Below are 6,511 nucleotides of genomic sequence, written 5' to 3' on the forward strand. Positions count from 1 at the left end.
TTTAATATAATATGCCCTTTTTTAACTTTGACTGCTAGATTAAAACATTGTATTTATGGCTGATTATTCGTTTTCATTCATTTTTGCATTCTTTTATCGCGAGTGAAAAATGCAAACAAATTTATCATCTCTCACAAAAAAGTCATACAATACTAAATCGCTAATATCCACATTTCTTGAGATATTGGACTTTGAAGTTGATCAACAATTTCCACAATTTAGCTTAACAGTCCATGAAAATTCCACACTAACTTCAAAGCCCAATATCTCAAGAAACATCGATGTTAGCGATTTGGTGTTTTAAAACTTTTTTGTAGAACTTGTGCTGTAGAGCTTTTTTTGTAGGAAATTGAATTTCCTACAAATCTGTCATTTATATTTTTTCTGTAGCTTTTGCAAAAAATCGATAATTTCATGAAAAAATTGGGTTTAGTTATACGTATTACCTCGTCGCTGGTGGTAGTCGGGATTACGCCGAATTTAACGCCTCAGTTCTGAAGAAAACACATCACTGACCAAGACTTTACCATTAAATTCCTCTGAGCTGTAGACTTTTGAAGAAAAAAACTCAAAGATTACGTGTATTAGGTGTTTTCCCCAAAATAGGTAGGAGGTAAAAAAAATAATAGTCGCAAAACAAGCACCATAATGAAGAAACACCCCTGAAGATGCTAAGAAATTTGGCGAAACGTCGGGTTAAAACGTAAAGAACAGGGTTTTCTTGCACAAAAAAGTACTGATCAATAAGCCTATGAAATACCAAAAATAATCTACCAAAAATTGATCATTAACTAATAATCAAATTGTATAATCTCAGAAGGCCTGGCGAAGTAATTATTAAACATCAACAAAAACAGGAACTGTCCAGCGCCTTCGTCTTGGTCTGTAGGCTGTATCGGATATACAGCCGCTAAATTTAAACGTAGAATACGTGGTATGGTTAAGAGCATATCTAAGTCAAAAAGGAAAGCACACACTAAGAAAAAAATATAAAAACAAAAGCGATAATAATATCGACATCAAATTCGATAAAAACATCGATAAAAAAATCGATGAAAATGTCGATATCAAAATCGATAATAATATCGACAGAAAAATCGATAACAAAATCGATAAAAATATCGATAATTAAATCGACAAAAATATCAATAACAAAATCGATAACTAAATTGATTACAAAATTGATAACAAAATCGATTACTACATCTATCAAAAAATCAATTACAAAATCGATAACAAAATCGATTACAAAGTCAATAACAAGATCGATAGCAAAATCGATAAAAATATCGATCACAAAACACATAGAAATATCGACAACAAAAGCGATAACAATATCGATAGCAAAATCGATAAAAATAACGGAAACAAAACCGATAAAAATATTTATGACCAAATCGATAAAAATATCGACAAGAAAATCGATAAATATATCGATACCAAAAGTGATGAAAAATTGGTAACAAAATCGATGAAATAACCGATAACAAAATCGATACAAAAATATCGATAAAAATATCGATCATTACATCGATAAGTTCCGAAAATATCGATAGCAAAATCAGTAACAATATCGATAACAAGATCGATAACTAAAGCCATAATAGCATCGATAGCAAAATCGTTAACACAATTAATAAAACTCGACCACTTCACTTTTTTCACACACTTTTTCATTTTGCCTGGGAAGTGTTTTAGGTCCATCAGCACCTGTTAATCGTCTAGCTCACTTACATGTATTGTTTGGTGGTGGTTTCATAGATGGTGAAACCAAATCAGGCACCTACCGGAAAATAATACCTTTCCAACTAAAGAAGAATCATTCAAATTGGTTGAGAAACATAGGAGCAGTAGGGAGGAATAGACTTGTATGGGATTTCGTTAGCGTATTAATATATCAAATAAAACACCTCTTTGAGGTAAAATTTTCGAGTGACGAATGCTGAACTAGAAATACAAAATTTATGATATCAATTTCGTGACGAAAATTATTTGCATTTTTTAACTGCCTTTGAAACGTACGGAAAATCTTTTTTATTCATACGAATCGTTGCAAAAGGTTTTTTTTTGTGTTGTGTTTCTAGCGGTAAACGCAATTTTGCAACGTTTCGAATAAAGAAAAAAAGATTTTCCGTACGTTTAAAAGGCAGTTAAAAAATGCGTATAATTTTCGTCTCGAAATTGATATCATAAATTTTGGGTTTCTAGTTCAGCTTTCGTCACTCGAAAATTTTACCTCAATGAGGTGTTTTATTTGATATCAATTATTTTGGGGTAGCAAATTTAAAATCGATGAAAATACAAACAATAATCTAAATATTTTATTTTTCTCAAATAAATTGCTAAAAATATTATCTAAATCTAAATTATGTTTTCAAATCGATGTGTTCATTGAAACATATAACTTTTCGAATACGGAATAAAGCAGAAAAGAATGATCATATCCTCTGTATTCGAAAAAAGTAAAAATAAAAGAAAATTATGAGAAATGATAAAAACTTATCAAGATGGTACCAACTTTGGATACAATAAACAACTGTATTCGTCTGATTGTCTCGTAGTTTATTTTTGTGAAGATTTCTACCGGGTGTGGGGCGCACACATGTGCTTTTTTTAAGAAGTTTTACTTCTATCACGTGTACGATGTTGCACTTGTGCTATTAAACTAATGCTTTTTTCTCAAGTAATTTTGCTCAGTGCACGGTTACAAATTTCGGTTTTAATTTTAAACCTTTTGGACTACATATATGACTAAACTAAATTCAGTTTCAAATACAAACCTTCCAAGATTAAAAAAAGAGCACCTATGTTGGGTTTAGAATTTAAAACGTTCAGTTTAAATTTTAAACCCAAACATTTTCATAATCCTTACTAATATTATAAATCAGAAAGTGAGTTTGTTTGTTTGCTACGCTTTCACGCTTAAAGTACTCAACCGATCATTATGAAATTTAGTACACTCCTGTCATTTAGCCCAACATAAAATAAAGGATACATTTAATCTCGATTAGACAAGGGGGCGTGCCACCTCCCATACAAACGGATTTTTTCATACTGTATTTCTCAGGAAAAATTTTTGGTAGATTACTGGAACTTGGTATGGAGATATATAAAATCATTATCTACTCATGGAAGAGGGCTGCCACCTTTTAAAAAAATCTAATTCAACTTCAATTAAGGGAGTTATTTTTTTGAAAATTATATTTAAAATGGATGTCAAGAGAATAAGAAAAGCTGTAGCTTGAATATATCTTGAAAAGGGTTGCCACCTTTTTGAAAAGTCAAAATTAAATTAATTGTACGCAAAGTATCTGAAGAATTAAAATATCGAGCCCTAACCGCCAAAATAACGTAAGCGACATTTTTTTCACCCTATTAAGCTGACATTTCAGGGTACGATTTTATATATATATAAGGAAAATTTGAAAGTTAGGGGGGGGCTCGAGCACCCCCCTGCCCCTACCTGGCTACGCCCATGCTAGCAGACCCAGCATACTTCGTCCCGCCCAAAATTAGTTTTATCATTGGAACACTTTGGTCCAACATTTTCACCAACAATTCGCGTTTACGATTTCAATTGGCACGCTCATCGGCTAAGATTATGCTCTGGTGGTCGTTAGCAGCCTTAAAGAATCTAACGAAAGTCCGTGATGAAGTTTTTGAAATCCTCTAATTGTGCAGCATTTCATAGAACGGTTAATCTCACAACGAAATAAATTTGAAGAACATTTCATCTTCACTCCCTGGCGACAACAATGAACCGATTCTATAGTGAATCTGCCGCACAAACTTTATAGTATAGTTGGTGACAATTTCAAAATGGATGCGTATAATTGTTCTACAGAAATCTAATATGTATACATAGACTTTGTATGCGAGGTGTCACGCCAAATTAAAAAAAAAAAAATAGCGAATTTCTTTAACCTATAACCATCATTGGGACGTCTGAATAAGGTGTCCGGAATTTAAAAAAAAAATCGGTTTGGCCGTTCTCGAGCTTTGTGGACACAAAAAAACCGGCTTTCAAAATATATATTATTATAGATTATAGATTGGTATGAATTGAAATGGTTTTGAATATGTATCAGAATATATATTAGCGTCACACGAAACAGGTTTAAAAAGATTTCCAACTGTTTAAAAGGTTAAATTCAAACTATTCAATAATTTAAATGAATTATTACAATGTGGGTATCGATTGAAATGGTTTTACAATGGCTTCATTTTAAAACTACATGTAAGGGGTTTCCATCTGTTTAAAATCTCAAATTGAGTTCAGGGGATATGTTAATTGAAAAAGTATGATAAGCTAGAAAGAACGTTTTATGTAGTTTGAAATTATTTTGACGATGGTTAAACAAAATTTAAACCTCCTTAATTGAGTTTTCTTGAAATAAATTTTACTCAATGTAGCACGTAGATATTTCATACACTCAGCGAAGCGGGTGAGGGCGATCTAGTTAAGAATAAAAAAAAAAATATCTTAAATTTCATGCTCGGTCTGATGGGGATTGAACCCGAACAGCCTTGGTAGCAACCAATTGTATCAAGCATCTTTGCACATTCAGCTACAGCTACGCAAGTAAACGTGCTTTCATATGTTGAGTTTGAATCAACACCACATTTCGCTGTGTGCAAATATTTTCTATTTCGGTTTAGATGTTAAACCAAATTTTCTATATATGAAACCTAGAAACTAGAATTAAAACATTTTGGTTTAATTTTTAAACCGCGAACTTTTTCGACTAAAATTTAAACGAGAACATATTAAAATTGCTTAAAACTATTGACTGGTTTAAAAAGTAGACTATAAAACATTAAAAAAGGCAGTAGTCCCAGCGCGATTTAAAAATTAAACCCAATTATTTGACCGTGTGGCAATTTATACATATGTATGTAAGTAGTAGCGGCACATTTTACATATTTATGTAAAACTGTAGGTAATATTGTACGCGCCTTTCCAGGTTGGTTAAGTGCGAGTGATAAACCCATGTAGCATAGTTAAATACTGTGTACATACCTGCTATTAAAATGGGGAGAAATGTTACAATTTCGGCATGTGAGAAAAACTGTAAAATAACATAAATTGTGGCTTCCAAGACTTGTACGAAGTGATTAGCACAGCTGCATCCTTCAACTTGTCAACTCGCGGGAAATTCCCCGATTTACGGGGAATTTCGGTTTAAGTGGCAATTGGAGAATGGGCCCTATTTCGGGGAACTGGGTATGTTATTTTTATATCTTAAAGTAACCAAATTAGATGAGTATGCTAATTTTAACCATTTGACCCTTTTTGGAGCGACATTTTTTCAATTTGAATCGTAATATCTCCACAACAAGAGCTTTCCCAGATATAAGCTATATACTAGGTGAAAGCTAAGTTTTTGGGCTAGATTTGTGGAAACCAAGAATAAAATCGACTGAAAAGTTTTTGCGAAAATTCTCGAAATCTATATTTTTAGCAGCCCGATTTTTAGTTTTCAGGCGATAACGTTATGACATATTTATATTTTATAAACACAAAAGATAGCGTTAAATAGCTTGTTTGAAGACCCTTCTACTGATATCTACAGCAATGACATGGCTGAGTAGTGCGGCCTCAGTGGTAGTTTAAAAAATTGAATTTTTTCGAATTTCAGGCAGCCACGCCCACAAAGGCATACGAATCAAAACATCCTGGAACAAAACCTTCGTAGTTTTTTTTGTAATTTAATTCCTGAAAGTTTGAAAAAAATTAAATGATGGTAAGTACAGACGCCACATACATACCAAAGCATCTCGTAGTAGAGACATGAACCAAAACACATTGACCTCTCTCTATATCTTTCCAACTAGTGGCCGGAACTTAATATATAAGGTATCGTTTGAAAAGCATTGGCCTATAGAATAACACTAAATATATTGGGTGTGCCTATATGCCCCCCTAAACCGGCAAGAGCGAAAAAACTTTTTTTGTTTTGCAACACTTTAGCCTAATTTTTAAGAATCCGGATAATCGCTTATGAAGTTCGAATACATTTTCTGGACACACTCTGCAAGACCTTTCCAACAATATCTCAAACATGTCGATTGGGCGTCTGCATAAAAACTTCCAAACCTCGTGTATATATGAGCGAGTCATTTCATCATGCTCCTGTGGCTGCTTTCGTCACTCGCGCGCACTATCGTGCGCTGTGATAGATAGTAGATGGTGAAATCAGAGCAGGCTTATAGGAAATTTAGAATAACTCGGCTCTGGAGCCAACTATCGGGTCCATTTTTTGCAGGTGTATTTCTCTTGATGTTAGTAATAAGTGTTTGAAGCAAATCCGACCATAAATGAAGTTTTTCGGAATAACTCCACCTACTGGAAAAAATAAACAAAATGCGCACCTCCCCTTTGAAATACCTTTCGAACAAAAGAAGTATCATTCAAATTGATTGAGAAACATAGGAGCAGTAGGGAGGAATAGATTTGTATGAGATTTCGTTAGCGTATTAATATATAGATAGTAGATGGTGAAACCAAAGC

Source organism: Rhagoletis pomonella, unplaced genomic scaffold (genome assembly GCF_013731165.1).
Source record: "Rhagoletis pomonella isolate Grant_MI unplaced genomic scaffold, Rhpom_1.0 Rhpom_scaffold_00001, whole genome shotgun sequence".
Classification (NCBI taxonomy): Eukaryota; Metazoa; Arthropoda; class Insecta; order Diptera; family Tephritidae; genus Rhagoletis; species Rhagoletis pomonella.